The sequence below is a fragment of the Neopelma chrysocephalum genome, unplaced genomic scaffold (assembly GCF_003984885.1).
Source record: "Neopelma chrysocephalum unplaced genomic scaffold, ASM398488v2 Primary Assembly neopelma1_43, whole genome shotgun sequence".
Lineage (NCBI taxonomy): Eukaryota > Metazoa > Chordata > Aves > Passeriformes > Pipridae > Neopelma > Neopelma chrysocephalum.
The window spans coordinates 3,924,833-3,946,866 of NW_020897702.1; the positions used below are offsets into that span (position 1 = coordinate 3,924,833).

Sequence of the window (22,034 nt, forward strand, 5' to 3'; positions counted from 1 at the left end):
CAAACACTGGCAACGACCTGAACAAGAGGCCCCCTGGCATTCCCTGAAGCAAGAGCTCGTTCTTCCCTCCTGAGTCAGTGTAAAATGAAGCTACACGGTAAGACAAGTTCTGCCAGGGTTAAGCCTCAGCAGCCTCTCCACTAACCCTCCCCTGAAGCAAAGGAGGTTTAAGATGATAACGGGAGAGGAAAAACAGGGTCATTGGGATGGCTTATAATCAGTTCTGAAGGAGAGCCAAGTCACTACTCAACTTTCTTATGTATTTCTATGAAATGAACCTCCATTTCTTAGATCAGCTCACTCAGCTACCTCAGCCTCCAAGTGCAGTTGTCTTAGCTAACCCATTTCCCCATGCCATCACTAAAATTTAGTAAGTCAAAATATCTGAATGAACCCACAAAAAGCTGTGAGTCCTTACTGTATATATTCCAAATAGCCTATGCTTTGAAAATCACTGTACATGCAACACTTCTCTGCACATAGCCACCAGTATCCCCTCAGCTCAGTCTCCTGGTCCTGGGTCCCACTCTGCTATTTCTTCACTTGGTCCCAATAGGTTCCCAAGGTTTAAACCTGTCTGTCAGTTTATTGTGTTTGAATTCCAGAATTGCTCATATATGTCTCTCCCTCTAGTAAACTTACAGCTATGAGTAAAGATCCCATTAAGAAACAACAATTTGGGCTATAGAGAAATGCTGCCAACTACTGTAACAGGAAAACATTACAGCTCCATTTTGCCCCCAAAATAACATTTTCTTGCTGTGGGTAAATAACTATTCCAGTTCTTCTGGGGGCAATAATCATGGCCCTCTCTTTCTCCAAAGGCAGCATGCAGTCCTCCATCCAAGAGAGAAGCTCATTGCCACAATGCACATCCAGACAGCATCGGCCTCTGCCCAGGAGTGAGGGTAACAGAGGATGAGAAGACCAGCAGAGAGGGACGTTCCAAGGAAGTTGCTCATGCACATGACAGAAGCTAAAAAAGCATTCCCCACCAGAACAGCACTCCAAGGACTTCATCTGGGCTCTTCTTTGCCTGGGAAGGGATCTTATTTGGTTTCTTATCCTTCTACACCACATTCTAGAACCTGTAATTCCAAAAGTGAGTCAGTGTCTACAGTGACGCAGATGGCATGTGAGGATCCAGAGCCCTGGGCTGTGTTTCATGCAGCGTCATCTCATTTCTGCATCTTGAGGCAAGTGTCCTTGCCGCTGCCATCTCCTTGCCTAGTTTTATTTCCCCTGCTGCTCAGGAAGGTCACCGGGCCCTGGGCCATAAACTGTGTGTTCAGAGCACCTAGTGAACAACACAGCTGGGATTTCCAAGTACAAAATAAAATAACTGTAAACCAAGGAAAGTAACGCCGTTTATCGAACTCAGTTATACCACAAAGAACAAATAAACAGAAACCAAAATCAGAAGTTAGTCCTTCACCTGTAGTCTGGTTTTAGTTTGTGTGAGTTTTGCCCTGAGGACCTCTTTCCTCACCAAAATGATTTTGATCTTCCTGACATTATCGAGGTGTCAACCTGTAGTAATTTCCAAGCAGCTACTCAAGATCCATTAGTATTAATCTACTTTGAGATGAACATTTGCCTCATAAGGCTTTACTCTGCTTCCTGCCTCACTGTTCATCAGTGAGATAACACCTGAGAAACAATGCTGGTGCTTAGAGCAAAAAATCAGGACAAGTGAATCCAATCCCAGCTCTGCCACTGACAAGAGACAAATCCATGTCCCTTTTGTTTTCCCTTTTCCTATCTGTAATGGGAGTAATACTGATCTCTCTTATGGCAGAGGCACAACTACTTGTTTGTAGAACACTTTGAGATGATACAGCACATCTCAACAAGAGTACAAAGTGCTACGGGTGTTTCTAAAGTGTGTGATGTGTGTCCTAAACTAATCTGTTCTGACCTGACACTTCACACATCTGATTCCCTACCACAACTCTACTATAAAATAAGCTGTGTTTTGGGTGGACTGTTTATTAAATATGCAACCATAAAGTTAAAAAAAGCCCTTCAAAAGAGTCTGCTTGTTTTTAAATCACTGCATATTGCAGATTTGAGCTAATCTAAGAACAGCAAATTATGGCCACAAGAAGAGTTCATAGAAGATTCTCCAACCTTTTTATTAGGTATGCATCATGTTAGTCCAATGCAGTCCAGACCTTTAGGGCTTCCAAGGGCCAAGAATCTGTGTAAGGTCTTTTGATCATGACAACAGCATGAACAAGTGGATTACATAACTGATGAGCTAGTCACATCTTGGTAGGCATAAAAGCATTTATTTTCTTGCCATCTAGCAATATGACAATGGATTATACCTGCTTCTTTCAAGTCTTGCTGCAAAAATGTGCTTTGTCTGTGAATGCTCATCCAGCAACAAAGGGTGTACTGTATGTAGAAGGGTACAGGCTCTGAATTCCAACTGTAAGGTCCTGAGTTTGAGGCTGCAGATTGCCACTGTCAGCAACAAAACTCATTTAAGGTATACCCACCTCCCCTCATAGTCCAGGCTGTGCATTGCCACGTATTGCTGAACTTGACCTCCATCACGTTTTTTGTCCTCTGCATCACTTCAGCAAAGTGATAGGATCTCCAGCACAAAGCAGGTCAGGTCTGGGATAGGTGTATTTGGGCAGGTCCTCAGCATTGTCTCCTCTTCAGCATCGTGGGGTGCCATGCAGTGTGCATTGATACTTATCACTGACATGGCAGTGACCATGGAGCACTTCCACACAAGTCCTGGGCACAGGGTCCGCTTCCCCCTCTCTAGGTCTTCTGGACATATAGAAAAAGTGTACCATGTTCCTAGCAGACAGTGATGAAGCAGGAAATGCCTTAAATATGTATCTGGCCTTGCACCATGCAATACCAGAGCCACAGCTGTCTGCAGCACACTGAAATACGCATGCCCTCTGCTCATCCAGAACTGCCCCATATTGTCTCTGCACATTACAGCTCAGCCTCTCCAGGGAACACTGTGTTTGCTGTTATATTTGCACAGCAGCCAGCGCTTTGCTTTCTGGTCTATGAATGGTGTGTCCAGAAGTTTGCTGCTACAGTGGTGCATTTCAAAGAAGATAATGCTGTCCTTTTCTCTGCTGTTTATTGTAACCCTAATTTCTGACAAACAAAAGAGATGAATTCTGGGAAATTTACCAACAATCAAGAGCAGGGTAAGCAGGATGGCTTTACAATATGTACAGCGCTGTGTGTAGGGCTCAACAAAGCCTTCTACACCGGGCAGCTCACTCACACCAGGCCTTTAGACTGATGCATCAGTGATAAGAGCAACAAACCTTATCTGTTCTGCAAATTGCAGCCACAGATCATAAAACTTCCAAACTAGCAACACAACAACCACATGGAAAGCCTATGACATTAAATACATGAAAGGAACACCTCGGGACTATGAGAAGGAATTGAGTACCTTCAGCACAGAATGGGTAATCCTCAGGGGACTACTGAAAAATCAGTGAGTAGTTATGCCTAGTAGTTTAGTTTTGTCAGTCAACAGAGACATCAAAAGTTTGTACAGATGAAGTTTTCTCAGGTACAGAAGAGCAGAGCAAGACTTTCCTTTCTGATAAGTCACTTGGCTCTACCCTTGGGGCAGGAATCCTTCAGAGATCTCTTGGGGTTTCTTTAGTCATTTGATGGGTTTGCCTCTGACATATGAAATCATGTGAGGCTGAGGCAGGGCAGTAATACCAGATGCAGTCAGGATGTGCGTCGCAGGGTTTATTTCATGGCCATAACATGCAGCATGCTCCCTCTACATGCAGTTCAGCCCCAGGTGCTCTTGATCCAGGACCCAGGTGGAGATTGTGGGTGATCTATCCCTCAACTGCGTTACACATGCAGAGCTCAGGACTGCAGCCTGCACTGCCCTGGGGATGCCAGAGAGACAGACTGGGCTATTACTTTGCATATAAAGCATCCTGGCCCTTCCTCATGTTGCTTCCTTCCCTCCACCAGCCTCTTTCATTTCCATTCCACCCATCCCCTCCCTCCTTACCAACAGCTGCCCCTCAGCCCCAAAACCTGGCTGGAGCAGTGATGTAGACAGGGCTGTCAGCATAATGCAAAGGAATGGTGGCAAGAAGTGTTTACCTTACAATCAGGTAAACACTCTGCACCCTCTAGCCCTTTTATTACTGTTGGGACATGAGCTAAACTGTTCCAGCCAATTCGTCTTAGTCCTAGATACATGTTGTGTGAAGGCAGGGCCTGAAAACAGCAGAGAAACCTCTGATACGTAGTGTGCACTGGGGCAATGCCAGTTATGTGGGTAGAGTTCATTGAACAAATGTAGATGTTTAAATGGTAGGTGTCCATTTGGGAGTTAGTCACCCTAGGATGCCATTTTAAGTCAGAGAGAAACAGACACTTTCGGCATATGATAGAAATTTATGCTCAGTTGAGCTAAATTGTGTCTCATAAGCTCCTGCTTCTCCCTGCTGACAATATATGGAGTCAAGCACGACTAGCTCACAGGTAAATGCCTGTACGACACACACCAAATGATGGGCGAGATCAATCACATTTTGTACAACTTAGTTTTGACACAGGGATGTTACATGTTATGGAGCTGCTAGAAGGGAGCTTCGTAGAGTGCCTGGTGGGGCACACTCTGGCACGTAAGTGCAGAGGCCAGAAGCCAGATGCAGAGGAACAGAGAGACAGTGACAGACACAGCAAAACCCTTTGGGAACGTGGCTGCTGAAGCAACCATGACTTCATTAGACTTGCTCAAGATGCCCTCTAGCTTAGACCTTTCACCTCATTTAATGGTTTCTTGGCCTCAATCCCTTACAATTCTGAAATGAAAAAAAAATTCTCTTTTGACTCCTGTTTTCAAGACAGGGCTGTTTGATTTGGAACACTGCATTGAAGTCTGTGCTACTGATTGATTTCAGGTTTATTATATTTTCCCCTTTGAAACATGCTACAGTAAAAAAACCCACTTTGTCGTTTTTCATGTAACCCCCCCTCTCCTTTTTTTTTTTCAATCTTAGCAAATGCTCAGTCTTTTCCACTTCAATAGCTTGAAATTCTCCCCTGGGAGCCCTAAGCTCTTTAAATATTTTTACGTTGCCAGATTTCTTATGTTCTCTCTCCAGGAAGCCAATTTTGTTTCTAAGCTCTTGAGAGTAGTCCAGCTTCATCTTTTGCGCACTCACTGCATCACAATAAAATGCTGCCTAATTGCTGCCTCAGCTGAGTCCCAAAGGTGCTGGAGTTTGTCTCTAGGCTACAGTTGTAGACAATAAACTCTTCTCAGACTGAAGTTAAGCCTTTTTATTATTTAAATCTGAGTCATGTAAAATTAGTTTACTAGCAAGTTACCCACAAAGATCTAGTATAGAAAGAAACTCCCTCATATTGTTTTCCAACACAATGAGAGAATGATCAGATATACAGATTTGCGAGTGGCTTGTAATACAAGATGTACATAGAAAGACCAACATTTAATTTAGCCAAAAGGACATGAGAATGTTTCTGTGAGCCTAGAAGTTACTCTCAGACCTCATCTGTTTGGTGTTCTTTACCTTCTAATTGAAACTGGTGGTATGAAAAACACAGCAACTTACCTCTAGCTTATCCATAGCCTGAAATACCTACGAAAGAGGAAAAGCAGCTGAAGGTAACAAATGCCAGATGTGCAAGAGCTTTCTGTTCTCAGTCTAGCACAACAGCAAGAGGACTTAGTAAGCACTTTGCTAGAAAATAAGCAAGAATATACTAAAACTGGATGGCTGCACCCCCATCAAACTTGAGAAGACTCGTGCAGCAAGGGACAAATGGACAATACAGGGAGTGAGAATGAACACATACTCTTTCTCTCATCAGCATCATATTCAGCTATCCTCAACAGCAGAAGCAGACATCCATACATGGCATTTTCTCCCTTTGTGTTCCTTTTTTTGTAATCTGTATTTTAAAGTGCTTATATTTCTGTGGTACAATATGGCTTCTGATGAAAGTGCATACTCCACGGACATTATAGTAAAAAGACTTATTGATCATTCTTTTAAGACTAATTTCTTTGGGTGCATCTGGTGCTGTGTGCCCAAATCCACAGTATTAACTAAGCAAAAATGAAGCTGGAAGAGACTGCTAGATTGTCTCAAAATGGTTAGACTCTCCTTTAATTAAAAAGGTCAGACATGATAGCAGAGACCTGACATAGTCTTTGTGGTGGTGTCTCTGGTTGCACACTTGCAAACTGGGACACTCATGAGCAAGGACAGCCAATCCAAATGGCTCTTCATGTATGGCTCCTTTTGTCAGCACAGAGTGGATGCAGGCAGATGCATCTATCTGCAGTAACTGCAAGGAGATTGCTAACCACACACCACACACTCACTATGCAGACCTCCTCCTGTTGCTGGGGTCTCTTATTCCTCATTTATATTTGCCTTGATCACTTACTGAGAGTGAAACGGCAGACATGATGTGGACCACAGAACCTTCATTACTAATGGCGATGCAGAAGACAGGAAGGATGCACAGGTCTGAAGTCGATTTTGGCAGGCAGCAGCCAGAAAAGCTAGGACACAATTTAAGCCTTATTCAGCTCAATGGGAATTTTGCCACTGATGTCAGTGGGATGAAGATTTCGCTCCACGTCTGCCTGTAATCTGAGAACATGTATTCTGCAAGTCCAGGAGACACAGTGAAAACGGGACCCCACAGAGTTCATCTCAGATTCACTGCAGAAATAAAACTACATGGATTCTTTGTGCCCCTCAGTTATCTGTAAAACAAGTATGATAATGCTTTGAGTGCTAAACAATACAAGGTGTGTAGGAAGACACAGTATCTTTTATTAGGCCAACTGAAATAGTTGGGGAAAAACAGACAAGCTTTCAGGCTTGTCTGAAATGCTTTGAGGTGCTCTGATGAAAGGTTTTTGAGCTGCGCAAGTGATCATTAAATTACATTCTTCCTCTCTCTGGAAATCATTTAGTGATATTTCAAAGGAAAGATACTGTACAGAAATAACTGATTTCTATTGCAAGTGCTGTCTGGAGCTAAATATCTTCTTTCCTCTCTCTTTATGAACTAATCTAAAGAAAATATGTTTTAAATTAGCATGTTAAGAACAATTTTGTGGTATAATGTACAGTTCTGTGAAGTGTTCTGTGTTAAGCATAACCACAAGATCCTTAAACATATTTCAGTATACTCAAAAAAAATGGCTGGATTTCTGTTTAACACTTTGCGGAAATTATGAAGTTATCACTGTGAAGAAATTAGAAAGCATAGAACGGCAATGAAATTGGCAAGTAAAGAAAAAAAAGGCAGATATGAGTAAAAAACTACATTACACTTGTAAACATTGGCTAACGAGCCCCCAGACTATTACAATTGAGTGTGGACATCACACATCCAAAGCTGTGAACCAGTTAGTATCCATAAAAGAGTGACAGAAACAATCAAACTTAAACCTCTCCAGGAAAGACTAAATGAGCTGGGAATGCTTACTTGAAATTAGACGGGGTGAGAGATCAACACCTGTGAGTGCTGTGAGTGCAGCAAGATATATCATTGCCATCATGGAGTCAGTGGACCACTGAGGTTACTGTGGTGAGGGAAGGTTTAACTCTACATAAATCCTACTAGTACCACTTTACTAGTACTTTAGTTCAGTGTCAAGACATAAAAGATGTCACGAACAGAGAAAACTGGGGGCAGAGGAATCTTTAAATATGTGAAAAGTACCTGCAAAGAAGGATGAAGTAAATTTGTGTCTATTAGAACAAGAAGAAATTAGGGTAAATTGCAGCAAAGCAGATTGACATTAAACCACTCGATAACTGTCCAGGATTAAGGAAAAGTAAGCATTGGTAGAGATTGCCTAGAGAAATGGTAAAACTTTATCACTGGAACATGTGAAAAATGGCTTAAATAAATGTAATCAAAAGTTTCACTACTGATGATCGTTCGCTGAGGCAGAGAATAAACTTGGAGATTCATCTGAGAAAGGTTACAATGTGTGACCAGGTCTTCCTGGATGTGTTCTCTTTTTCCTGGCTGGTAAATGTTGTTGAAGATTTTCTGTTTGTGTGAGATTTTGAGATGCATTCCTCTGAAAATATTTGTTTGAGAGGAGGGTCCATTCATCTTCTTAAGTCCCTGTTCCTCTCTCTGCTGATCACAGATGCAGTCACAGATGACTGGCTTGGTATGGACACCAACTTACTGAATCCACAAAGTCAGATGAGACAATTACCATTCTTAATGACAAATTTTGTCCTTTCTTATATATTTCTAGATATAACACTCAAATCTTCATTACTCATTCCAACTATAATTACTTTTCTGCACATATGAGGTGGCACCCATAGCACATAATCATAATGTTATTTACTGCCCTGCATTAGTAATTTTATCACATTATATTTAGATGCCATATGGTGTGATGGAGAATGCAATGAATCTTTCCTATGCAGTGGATAGAAAGCTCCGAGACAACAATTAATATAATCTATTCCACTTTTGCATTGCATTGCTACTAAGAATGTCATTGAAGTATAAGATCTCAGGAAGGAAAATTCTATTTTTAGATCTAAGACCCAGCCAAATCTCTGCTGAGATTTGGTAGAGCTGCAGGTAGAGCTACTAGCTAGGAATGTAAGTGGTTTTATTTCAGCAGTATGTATGAAAGAATAAGGTGCTTCTGATGTATGATATCAACCGCTTCTGTTTTCATAGTCTGTATACAATAACACGCGCTCAGCTAATCTGTATGAATTTGTGTGTTTATATTGTGCTCATCCCCCCATAGGACTAGAACTGGGCACTATTTCCCACACTGAGGTCATGGGAGGAAGTGTGAGCACCCAGCTGTCCCCTCTGCTTGTTAGCTCTGTCCTTGGGGATCTGTCCAGGTACATCCTATGCATTCAAGATAAGGCACGGATCTTGAATAGTTCACTCTTGGGATTCCCCACAAACAGCAAGGTCAGGAACATTATATTTAGCTCACTCAGACCCATGTTGTCTTTCAACACTATTCCCACAGGCTCCACACTCTTCAGAGTGCAGAGGAGGGACACCACATGGCACATAAATGTGAGATCCAGGGTACAGGGCTATATGGCATGGACAGAGCAATCTGTAGTAGCCCTAAGCATCCTGGATGTGAGTCAGCATGCATCACTGAGCCTTGGGATAGAAAACTGCTCCCTCTCTTCTGTGGATACACACTTTGGAGCATGGATACACACTTGCAAATAACATCACAGGCTGTCTGCCCATACCAGCCAGCACTGCACTGAATAGTGGTGCTGGAGACTGCTTTCATCAGGTAGAAAGGTCCCAAAGACTGTCTCAGTATGAGGGGAATTTTTTGGTATATCAGCAAAACAGAAACCCAGAAAAAAATGGTAAAAGGGACAAGGATCACCTTTCCCATCCTGAGAAATCTGTAGAATATTATTCTCCTGTGCTCTTGGAACAGCTTTTTTAATAACCTTTGTTCTTCTTTTGTAACCTGTAATTATGGAAACCTCAATCTTATATCTTCTTATGCACAAGTACCCTCAACATACATGTATTTCTTCACTGTAAAAGAATGTGAAGAGTTAAGGCTCTGTACTGATTTTGGTTGGCATAAAGTTAATTTTCTTCAAAGTAGCTGGTACGGGGCAGTGTTATGGATTTGTGCTGGAAACAGTAGTAACACAGGGATGTTTTTGTTACTGCCAAGCAGGGCTTACACAGCATCAAATTTTCTTCTGCCTCTCACATCATCCTGCCCACAAGTGGGCTGGGGGTGCACATGGAGTTGGGAGGTGACACAGCTGTGACAGCTGATACCAATTGACCAAAACGGGTTATCCCATACCATGTGGTGTCATGCTCAGCATATAAAGCTGGGGGAAGATGGAAGGGTGGGCAATGTTCAGAGGGATGACATTTATTTTCCCAAGTAACCATTAAGTGTGATGGAACCTGGCGTTCCTGGGAGATGGCTGAACACCTGCCTGCCTGTGGGAAGTTGTGAATGAATTCCTTAATTTTCTTCGCTTGCTTGTGTGGCTTTTGCATTACCTATTAAACTGTCTTTATCTCAGCCACGAGTTTTCTCACCTTCATTCTTCTGGTTCTCCCAACCTACTGGGCAAGGAGTGAGTGAGTAGCTGTGTGAGTCTGAGCTGCCTACTGGGGTTAAACCTCAACAGGCTCATTTCTAACTTCATTACATTTAAAAATGCATTGAATGTGAAAATTAAATGCAACACTTTCCCTCTCCTTTTTTTTCTTTTAAGGTGATATGAAAAATTATTTGAATGAGGGAATGCATGCAGGAAGACAACAGCAGATTTAACTCCAGCTTAGCATATTTAGTTTAGCTTTGGCTGTGCTTCCTTGTTGATTTTATCTTCTTCCTTACTTGATTCTTTAGGAATGTTTTCGTTCTCACATTCATGGAGAAGGACCAGAAAGAGGTGAGTACTTCAGCTAAAAGAAGCAATTAGATAGGTCAAGCTATGGAAGGTCACAGATAAACATAATTAAACTATCTCTTCACGGGTTATTAAGATGCCTACCTGATGACTACTGAACTTTAAAAAGCAGCACAAGATGCCATGCAAAACTTAGTAACTATTAAAAACTACTAATAGTTCTCTCACCTCATTGGGTTTGTGGCTAAAATTCCTAATACATGCTTGTTTTAAAAGAATACTGTTTTATAACAGGACAGTTAATTCTTTAACTACATGAAACATTTTTAACTGCCAGGGACTGGAAAAGTGTCCTGGTGGTGGTCACCAATGGCATCAAGCCTCTCTGAACTGGAATGATGTTTAATAATCAGAAAATGAAGCTTTAGTGACATATTAACCGCTGAGCCTGGGTGGTTTTAGAGGTTAGCACACAAGGCAGTTGAACGTCACTTCTTGTAACCAGCAGTGTTCTATGTACAAGGAGCAGCCGCGCAACCTGGAGGTGCGATTCAGCTGACCAAATGTAGGTACTTCATATCTAATATGAGTATCTCTTACAAGTCATATGAAGCATCCAGAAGGCATTTCCATTTGATTTTGAATTGAAGACAACCAGCTTACGAGCAGGTGCCTGCACTGTAAACCATTAAAGCTAGCTACGTTGCACCTAGCATGTCTGTTGAAACATTAGCAGCCCTTGGCTGACGGGTGGGCAACTTCTTAAACTACTCAAATTTTACTGCAGCTGCTCTATATTAGTGGCAACACCATGCTCCTAGACTTATTTACAAAGTTTAGCATACCTTTTCATGGTACGTTTGTAAATGCCATAAATAATTTTGCTTAAATTATGGCCATTTTTTACATGGATAACAGAGATACATGGCTAGACTATATCTTACAATGATGCAAATCATAATAAATTTCTATGACACTTGTGAAACTATAATGGTATAAAAAATCATGTGTTTGAACAGAATGAGGCTTAGATACAAGACTCAGTCTCCTTAACTTACATCCTAAAGCTAAACATATCATTTTCTTGGTGGCACATTTGGCAAATAGGTCTCTGAGTTCAACAATGCATTTCTGTGCCTTGCTGAAGCTCATCCCTTCCTCAGACATGCCTGACTTGTATACAAGGTCATGTAGTAAACAAAATCAAAGACATGACCTAGGTTAAAAGTTACACCTTCTTTTGCAGGGTTCCTTTAACCCAGATGATTTCACCAACCTAGTTGGCAGGGCCACCACATCAACAGCTGTACTCGCGCAAGCGACAGAGCGATACATAAAGTAGAAGGCAAGAACAAGGCTGAGGGGTGAAGACCAGTTAAGTCAGTTTAGTTGTCAATGAAAAGATGCAAAGAATAGCACAGAATGGCATTCAAAGTTGAAGAGCCTCCTCTAGATGATAATTCAGAGCAGAAGCCTAACTAACAGTCTGAACTGCTCTCTGGAGGAGCCTCTCTCATTCCTTCAACTAACTATGCAAGGCATCTAAGGAGACAAGCCTCCTGATTTAGGCATCTAAGTTATATGTTTAAACGTAGGCAGTGAATATTCCCCCTGAGAATGTGAATGGGTTGTTATAATAGTTTAAAACTGAAGCTGTGATACCAATGTCTGGTTTTTTTTATGAGATACTGTTCTTTGTGCCACTGATCCTCTACTGATACAATCATGTTTCTCATTTATTAGATAAATGAACAATGCTAACAAAATGCACATTGTTCAACTACAGTCCAAATTTTGAAGTTAAAAAAAGATTCCCAATTTTACTCTCAAAATACAAACCAGATTAAGTTGTTCACATGGAAACCACTGCTAGTTCCCTGTAGTAATCATATTAGGGGACCGGAAAGGGAAAAGAGATTCTTCACAATAATCACCAGCATATATTTAACTTTCTTGCTCTCCTCAAACATTTTTAAGTTTTTAATTAGGAACTTTGATCTGTAATTACATCTTGCCACATACTACATTGCTCCTACCTATTCAGAATTTTTACATATTCAATGATAGGGATTAATAAGTTATTGATAAATGGCAGAGACTGTGAAGTTGTTATTTCAATGCAGATGCATGGCTTACCTCTTGTCCTGTAAAATCCCGATACTTAGGCACACACTAGAACACATCTTTCTCCAATGTAACCACCCTCATTGCCACTGATCACAGCACTATTCAAAGGGCTATTTCAGATAGTCCTGGAAGGACTACCAATACATTATGGAATGCTCTTTAAATGTGTCTTTTTTCTGTCCTGGATGAATATGTTTGCAGGAGTGGTTAATACAAATTTATTTTCTAGTATCTCACACTGCAGAACTGGAACTAACATGCCTAAGAAATCAAAAATCCTGGGGAAGCTATTAATATGTATTAGACTGTGCTTTGTTTATTCTAGTGGTTTGGATATCTAAACAGTGTGTGCAAAAAGCTGCCCAACAGCTCCCTTATTTGAAATTGCCACTGTTAAGTCAAAAAACCACCTACAGGAGAATAATATATACCAGCATGACTTAAAATTAATGGCCATGCCTGAGTTAACAGCCTCAACTGATGCAACTGGTTCAAACTATCAAAGCCCAGAATCCTATGGTTTTGTGTCCATTTCCACTTAGCCCTCATCCCTTCAATAAAGCTGCCTATGGATCATACATGTTATTGCAACTGTGCGCAGAAGTAGGTATTGCAGGTAGCCCTAAAAGGGGAGCTGTCGGTCATTTCACACAAGCAGACTGGGCAGCTTGCCTTGTGCTCAGCAGAGGCACCAGCTGTGTCCATTTTTTTCTACTGTGCTACTTACTGCAAAACTAGAAGGAACTCAGACCACCATCCTTTTGCAAAGGCAGTAGAAACTGGCCAGTGAAGTTCAAAATGATTGCAATGGGACAGACAGTGTGCAACTCTAGAAATGTCACATCTTTAGGAAAACAGCTTAAAATTCATGCTGTACCCTGAAAGAGTTATACTGCCAAACAAAAGCGCATCACGAGAGATTTTCTCTCGGTTGTCAACCCCGGCAGACAGATTAAGGGAACTTTGCCACTTGATACTGTCTAGTGCTCTGCCACAGGACTGAGATGCTGTGAATAAACTTTCTTTCCGTGTCCAGGTTTTCACTTAACAGTTGCTGACACACAGCTCCCTGGGCCTGACGCTACTTTCTCTAACATTTCTGTCCAAGTCTTCCTCTCTCTTTGTTTGGACTACTGTAAGCTACTTTCTTATCTCTTCTCCAAAGCGTAATACTCCAACATATGCAAAATGCTTCTGCATGTTGAGTATACACAGAAAAGAAACACGATATCCTAGTTCCTGTTAATTCTTCTAATTTCTGTCTTCAGACTCAAAGCAGAACAGGTGGGGTTTTTTTCAATGTACTGTGGGCTTGCTCCAACCCATTTCAAAGATCCGTCTTCTCTTCCACCTGTGTTTTCCATTAATGTGAACTGGCTGCCATGACAGCTTTCCCTTGCTATGGCTTAACAATACAACAAACATATTGGGTAGGACTCCTCTCACCTACCTTTAGGCATCTACAGTGCAAACACTTATATTTATGCTGATCAGCTAGGTCGGCTATAAGCTCTGGAAAAAAACTAAACACATTCAGGGCACAGTCCATTTTGGTTAAAACAGGAATTGTATCCTCAAAGTATCACTCTCTCCCTCTCTCACTTAAGAAGAAAGCTAACTCAGAGGCAGAGACCTAGAAGACAGATGTCTACATTGACCAGATAAATAAAAACACCCTTGCCCATTACTACTCTCACTTTCCAACTTAACTGAAATCCCATTTGAGAATCAGCTGCTTTCCCTTAAACTGTTCTCTATTAACAATTCACATCATTTTGAGATGTGCCTTATGGGAAAGATGTTGACTAAATGTTTCTGTGTTGCCACTCCATCACAGTTTCTCAAGGTTCAGACTGAGGTTCTTTCCTAGGAGAGAAATTGGTGGATATGTCACACTGATAAATACCATAACATAAAAATATCTATGCAGAAGAACAATTACTTTGTGTGTATGAAAATTAACAGTCCACTGATGCCTCTACTGACTTGTGCATAACTTCCCTTGGAAAGTTAATGCCTGTGAATATGTAACATGCATCTTCTTTTCCCTATTGCTTCCCTATTGTTTTTCACTTTCCATTATTACAGTATTTCTCCACACAACCTGTAAGACCTTTGGTAAAGAGTTAGGTTTGCATGTGAGCATTAAAGATTATTACGAAGGCACAATAATTCCTGTAGTCTGGTTAAATATAATTGTAAGGGGAAGGCAAGACAAAAGCAAAGGGCAGTTCATAATTCATAGACTTCTCACGTTTTCAGCCTTCTCCTGCAGAACCTTGTGTGGGGGAGCAGGTTAGAAATGAAGCTCTCTGCTACTTTGTGCTAAAAGCCTGGGCCAGCCCTCAAGTTGCTGGAATTTATGTAATGATAACCAAATCAATTCAGAAACCAGTTTTGTTAATCTGACACAGACCCTAAGAGTGGATAGCTTTAAACTTCTCTGACAGTGTCTGCAATTACTCTAGCTGAAGAGACACTTCTGAACCAAACCTAATGTTCATGGCAAAAGAGTTACATTAATTTATATCAGCTCCTGATTGAACTGACCAGAATAAATCAGAGCGAGAGGGCACACAATCAGCTCTGCTGGCAGATTCACAGCTTGCTGGAAAGGGGCATGATAAGTCCCTGGGGTTTGGCTGTGAGTAATGCTCTCCTACACCACCATGGCTGGATCCTGCCTAACCACAGTTGCTGACACCCACCAACCTCACATCTTATCCAGAGCTGCTAGGTTTAAAGCCTCTATCAAAAAATAAAAAGCTGTAAACCATGAGAATATACTCATAGTAGAACAAGCTTCAGTCGCTTAAGGTGTCACACCCCTCCCAGCAATTTCTTACCTTCTCTTTGCCTGAGATTACTGCCTCACAGCAGAGTCAGTGCAATGAAACGCATGCACTAGTCCCAGCTGCTTCAATACAAGGTCCAGCAAATTTGTTTAAACTGCTCCCAAACATGACTTTAATACCATATTTTTTAATAAAATGGATTAGGAACATTAGTGTTTTCCAATCCAGGGACTATTGTGGAGGCAGGAACCTTCAGTAAGGAGGCTGAAGAGATGGTCAGGGTAGTAGTTTTTTGCATCACTCCAGCCAGATTTGATGTAGTCTAATCACGGCAGCAGGAAAGGCTATGAAATTTTCATGCTCACAGCTGTCATTCGTCCGCCTTATTAACAGGTTTATGAACTTCTAATTGTCTGGCTGGACTAGATGACCTCCTGAGGTCCCCTCCAACTTGAATTCTCCTAACGTGTATGGCTAGGAACCTGGAGATACAGTTCTCTTCCTCCAGACCCAGTTACTTAGCATATCTTGGCAAACTGTATAGACCCATGCATACCAAAATTTCCCTCTGAGGGATCCAACTAGGCTGACACTGGTATTGCTCTGGTGGTGAGCAACTGCTTTTCAAAGGGAGGTCGGCAGTAGTATGGGTATCCTCTGCCACGAGGAAGTAGCCCTGCTCGACTCAAGCATTACTAAAAAAAGGGATGGGGGAAAAAATCACCAACCAAACAAATAGAGATTATGACCAAACAACCAACCTTCTCTGTGTCACAATTTCCTAGCTGGGGGATACAATCCTCACACAAAGCGGTTAATGTGTTGCCTTATGTGATAAGAGGTACATAGTCTAGTGGGAAGGGATATTATGGCAGTGTTGGAAACAGGCTGCTTATCATCTGCTCTCCCTAAGAAATACTGAACTCTGCAAGGTCTGCACAGTATCTATGCTTTTGGGTACGTGAAAAAGCAGCAGGAATTGATGTCATGGGCAGTCAAGTTTGGAAAAATCTGGAAAAGGGGGAAGCCAGAGTTGCAGCTGTTATGAATTCATCACGATTTTGGCCCCAGTTCTAAAACAGTCACAAAGACATAAGAATCTCCACATGATTTTGAGGGAAGCAAGATCTGTAGATACATGAGTGACACATTCATACATGCGGTGTTGTTTAAGAGACATATTGAGCTTTTAGTTTCAATCCCTGCTCTTTCACTTCTGTCAGTTAACATTTCTGAGAACCTTATTGTGAGATACAACCTCATGCTGCTACCTTAAAGTAACTACAACAGACATTTTCTGGAAAATCACGTACTACTATAGGGAGTGTTCACAAGGTCATCATCACTGGGACACTCTCAGAGCTGTCACACAGCAGTTCCAGCAGCAAGGACTTGCTGCAGTGGTGCGGCTGCACATAGAAACACAGCTCGGATCTGCTGGGATCTCAGTTGGCTGTTCCTATCTCCACATCTACTCTGCCTTCCTCTGCGGTAGTTCTGCAGGCTCAGCTAATGAACGAACTTCATCCAGATGAATTTGGGTAATTTTTTGGAGGGGCATAACTGCCTTTCCACCAGATCGGATCCCAGGCTTGCCTTGCCAGATGGCAACATCAGTGTTGTTGTAGTGTAAATAACAAACAGGAAGGCATGGTCATGATCAGAGAGGAACGCAGGACTGCCCTTTTTGGTGGCAATACAGACATAAGCTGGCTTGCATTACCTGTGAAATTACATCCTTAGAAAGGTTTATAACTGCACGGCTCCCCTTGCAGGAGACCAGGCTGCTCATATTAACTGTGAGCTGCACACTTCAGAAACACCAGGTACATTGACTCCCAGCAGACAACACAGACTGGATGGTCCCACGCTGTGAGGCTGCCTGTGATCACCAGGTACCCCTTTGGTCCAGGAACAGGGCAAATCCCCAAATCTGTTCCTTTACTGTACTATAAAAGCAATTAAGCCACTATAGCAAAGATAGTGTTCAGTGCCCTTCTGTGTGTCCATGCAAGACAAATGCACATTCTGCCTTTCCCAGCCGCTCCCTCAGCCGAGGTGGAGGCAGACGAGGTCTGCATTCAGAGTGGGAATGAGCTCTGAATGTGAAGTCAGAGCTCTTCTCGGCGGTGCTAACCACTAGGACACGAGGCAACGGGCAGAAACTGATGCACAGGAAATTTCACCCGAACATGAGGAAGAACTTCTTTACTGTGCAGGGGACCGAGCACTGGAACAGAGAGGCTGTGGAGTCTCCCTCACTGGAGATATTCAAGAACCGTCTGGACACAGTCCTGTGCCATGTGCTCTAGGATGACCCTGCTTGAGCAGGGAGGCTGGACCAGATGCCCCGCTGTGGTCACTTCCAACCTGACCCATCCTGTGATCCTGTGTGTTCAGCCACTCCGACCCGAGCACGGGCGCGGCGCAGCGCAGGGCCGGCGCTCAGCAGCCAGCCTGGGCGCTTAGCTCTGGCACTTGCTCCTCTGCTCCCCGGACGGGCACTGCGCCCCTCGCGCAGCAACCGGGACGCTCTCCGCCCGGGATGCTCGGCACGGAGCCCTGCCGAGGGCTGCCAAACGCGGGCTGGGCGGCGGAGCCCGCAGCCACCTCCGCCGGCCGGATGCGGCGGGCGCGCTCCGGAGGCCGGAGCCGCGGTGGCGGTGCCGTCCCCGTCCCCTCCCTCCCCGTCCCCGCCGCCGCCATGGCAACCGCCCGTCGCCGCGCGCGCGCACCCCCTTCCCTTCCCCGCCCGCCCCCCGCGCCTCGGCCCCCCCGCCCCGGGCTGACAGAGCAGCAGCGCTGCGCCCCCTCCCCGCGCCGCTCCCGCCCGCGGACACGCACCCCCGGCTCTCCCAGGTAACGGCAGGGCCCGGTGGCGGGGCAGCCCCTCACGGCGGCGCTGCCTGCAGCGGGCGGCAGCTCGAACCCCGCCGCGCTGAGGGAGGCGGCGGGGATGAGGGGGAACCAGCGGTAGAGGCTGGCGGAGGGGTGGGGTGGGGGTCCCCCCGCTCCCGCGGAGCGTGCCGGGAAGTGTAGTCCGCGTCCCCCCGCCGGGCGCAGGGGGCTGCCGGGAGAGGCCGCGGGGAGGAACTACAGCCCCCAGCGTCCTCGGCGGAGGGGGGGGCAAATGGGTGCTGCGGAGGAGACCCCTGTGGGGAGGGGGAGGCTCGCTTTGAACGAGAGCGCTGAGGGTGCTCATCCGTCCGGAACAGCGAGGGCAAAGCCCCTGTGCCGCCGCCGGGGCGGGAGGGGCTGGAAGGAGGGGCGATGCGGCAAGGCCGGCTGCGGGGGGTGGACGCGGGGCGTTGCTGGGCTCTCGGGAGGGAGGCGGGGGCTGCGCGGGGGCTCTGCGGCTGCGGAGGGGAGGCGCGAGGCGGGGTGCGGAGGTGCGCGAGAAACCCGAGTGGGGGAGTGCGGTTCGGGGGTGCGGCAGGGGCAGGATGGGTTGGGTGGCATGTGGATGCCAGTGGAGGAATCCGTTGGAGATTGAGGACAGAAAGAATACCAGGAAAGAGGCACATGGGAACGTAGGTGGATAGATGGATGGGAGAGATGTGCCGGAGGAGGAGTGACAGAGCAGATGGGAGGGCAGGGATGTGCAGAAGGCAGAGCAGACTGGAGGCCGGGTGATGGGTGCGGAGGAGGCAATGGTCAGAGTGAGGCCTGCAAAGTTTCTCCAAGTAGTTGAGTTTATAGTTTCCAGTTTCATGTGTCCTACAACCACACTTAGGCTCTGTTGGTTTTGTTGCAGTAGTTGGTCTAGCCACAGTGTTACTTTTTTAAAAATAATTTTGCTACATTTCTATTCCCCCTCCCCATTACTGTCATGATGTCAGTATTGGCATTTTTCCCTTTTTTCTCTCCATTTTCTCTGATGACAGTTCTAGTGTTATTCTTTATCTTGTATTCTCCAACAGCCATGAGGGAGAATAAAATTGCAGTTTTTCTCATATATATGATGTTCTCTCAATCTCATACTTAAAATATAAATGTTTATGTTTGGTATGTTAGAGGGTGTTATTTTTCCTTTCTGAAAATCTGTGTCTTAAAAGCATCAGTGCATTAGTACTCCCTTGTATGTGAATATTGAATGTCTACTCCTACTTCAGTTTCACGTCACAAAGCTAGATTTCTTTCCGAGGGATGTTTGATATTTATTGCAATTGCAGATTGTTGAATGGTTTCTTTTATTTGCCCTTTCCCCCACCCATGTGTCAGCTACATCCTAGGCATGCTTAGGCTTCTTGCAGCTCCTGGTACTTGCCAGCCTGCAGAAGTGAACATCGCAGCTGCAGCATGCTTCCAGGGTGCTTTGCTCTTGGAGACTTAGGCTTTTGAGCAGGTAATGGAGAGAAATGGATCCTGCCCTGAGCTAATCTCAATCTCAAGAAAGAGAACTAAATGGAAGACAAGGAAGCATCACTAGCCCTTTATCTGGTTTTCTATGTAAATAAGTGTAAAAAAAAAAAGCTTTTTCTTCTGGGGATGAGCTGAGAAATCTGAAGACTAAAAGCAGCTCTGTAGCACTAAGAACAATATGCTTATTACTGTATATTTAAAATAATATATACTGTTCTTTAGAACAATTCTAAAAAGCAAGATTCTAATTAAGAAATACACATTCTTAGTCCTAAGGACCCAATTCTTTGGAATTCAGAGAGGAGTTCAGAAGGTGGAAAAGTATTCAGGCCGAAATTCTGACCTCGTGAGTCAGGGTTATAAACACGTGTGAGTCAATTAAACTTGCAATTGTTCATGGCAGGTTTATCTGGGTTGTGGATTGGCTGCACTGGGAATGTAGCAGCAGCAGAACTGAGTCTTTGTGGAGCTGACTATGGTTTGTCAGGGCTCCTGAGCTGCAGCATGGGGGGAACATGGGTGTGCTGTGTCCAGGGCCAGGGCGCAGGAACAGTTTAACTCTATTGGCACAGAGCCCAACCTAATAAACACTTTGAACCCAAGCTGGCTCTGCACAGACCCATCTTAGGAGTCTTTGGTGGCATGTTTGCTCTACCAGAAGTGCTTACACACGATATGCAGAGAAGCAAGTGGCTCCACAAAGGACCAGAGGGATTATTGACTAGCACAGAGTTCCCCTTTGTTGAGCTCCAGAGAGGCCCTGCAGAATCCTTCCGGTATCTAGGCCCTGCATTCTGTCAGAGGAAGGATCTGTCACCTCAGGGCTGGTCCCACCTGAACACAGGCTTGGGTTTGATGTGGCACTAATGCCAGAATGCCTGGAGGCTGTGCTGTAGAGGAGAGAGATGTGTGGAGCCAGCCTGGGTCCAGCAGGGCTAAGACGCAGCATAAGCTAGCAAGCCTCTCACTGCCTGAACTGTGTGTGTATGGAGTATGCTCCCCAGAGTGCCCCACAGCATTTGTGTTAGCTGTTTCCCTTTATGTTATCCAGCCTGGCCAATGAACACCTCATTACCCCAAGTAATGGTGATGTGACCATATGAATGTGTCTGAAACTGGTGCATGAGGTGCCTGGAGAGGGATATGTTTTGCAGTCAGTTTAAGGAATAGCACAGCCGTCTCTGATTCTTCTCTTTCTAGTTCTTCAGAAAATTGTAGTACAAACGCTCTGCAAATGGCCATTTCATTCTCCAAGATACTTTGTTTGGTTTACCAAACTAAGTAAATCTCAAATTTAAATCTCTAAATTAATCTCTAATTAAAACAATGACCCACTGTTAAGTGGTTTCTTATATGTTTACTTTTAACTTGTGGTGAATTTCTTTACTTCATTTGAAGATGAGAGTTTTTTTCTCTTGCATTTAAAGTAACTCTCTGTTTCAAGTTAGCTCTCAGAAGATTTCACACAAAAATAGTTTGAGACCTGCACGCATACTTCTTCTCCTTCCCACTTCCATACACATTGCCCCGTTAACTCCACATCTGCTATTGCAAAACAGAGTTTCAGTGCAAAGAAGCCAAAAAACAGCAGAAAGCAATTAGCTGACTTGAGAGATCCCTCGGTGCTGGGTTTCCTGGGCTGTAGTATGTGTGTGTATGTTTTATCTGGTGTGTGTGCCGCTTCGAAGAAGGCCAGGGCATGAACACTCCAATGGCAACCCCCAGGGCCGCCGCTGCAGTTGTAGCCGTTCGCGTCACTGCTGATGCACACAGCAAAAGGAAGAAAATAGCACTGGCACAGCACACTTCTCATCTCATTTAAATGTAGTTTAAATCCAATTCTACTGGAACTGAGCCACTTTCTTACTTATAGATATATTTTTAACACGAGTTCTGATCCTGTGAGGTCATGATCGTTAGCTTCCACACCAGTCCATGGGATCACAGCTGCATGTGTAAACAAAGCCATGTTAACAGGGAAGAGATGGATTTGGCTGTGGAACTTGGCAAGCCTTTTGTTTGTTTGTATTTTATCTGACAGTGATCAGTTAAAATGTTGGTTTTGTCGTGCAAACGTAATGTCTGATAACTGTCAGCAGCATCAGTGATTGCATCTGAACAGGGACAATTAATTATTAGAAATGAAGACCAGTTGTTCTGCACCCAAGTCCAAAATAAAAGGAATAATCTCTATAATAAAGCAGGAAAGTCTTATTTAATTTTCTTTTTGAACAATTGCATTTTTAATAACTTATTCTTAAAAATCAAATTAAATACATGAAGCACATGAAAAAAATACAGTCTGTATTTCAGTCAGAAATAG

The 22,034-nt window shown here is 43.9% G+C and overlaps 1 protein-coding gene and 1 long non-coding RNA gene across 4 annotated transcripts in view; one reads left to right on the forward strand and one right to left on the reverse strand.

Annotated features, from left to right (window-relative positions):
* LOC113964991 overlaps positions 1-18,334 on the reverse strand; it is a 44,016-nt gene extending 25,682 nt beyond the window's left edge. Inside the window, exons 1-2 of one of the 2 annotated variants that reach the window (XR_003533397.1) lie at positions 18,194-18,334; positions 2,505-2,787 (exon numbers count right to left, since the gene is read on the reverse strand). This is a non-coding gene — a long non-coding RNA (uncharacterized LOC113964991). The remainder of the gene's footprint in view (positions 1-2,504; positions 2,788-18,193) is intronic. The other variant, XR_003533398.1, reaches the window with a different exon arrangement.
* KATNAL1 (katanin catalytic subunit A1 like 1) overlaps positions 18,156-22,034 on the forward strand; it is a 43,063-nt gene continuing 39,184 nt past the window's right edge. The window contains exon 1 of one of the 2 annotated variants that reach the window (XM_027677791.1): positions 18,156-18,208. The gene's annotated coding sequence lies outside the window, so the exon portion shown is untranslated. The remainder of the gene's footprint in view (positions 18,209-22,034) is intronic. The other variant, XM_027677790.1, reaches the window with a different exon arrangement.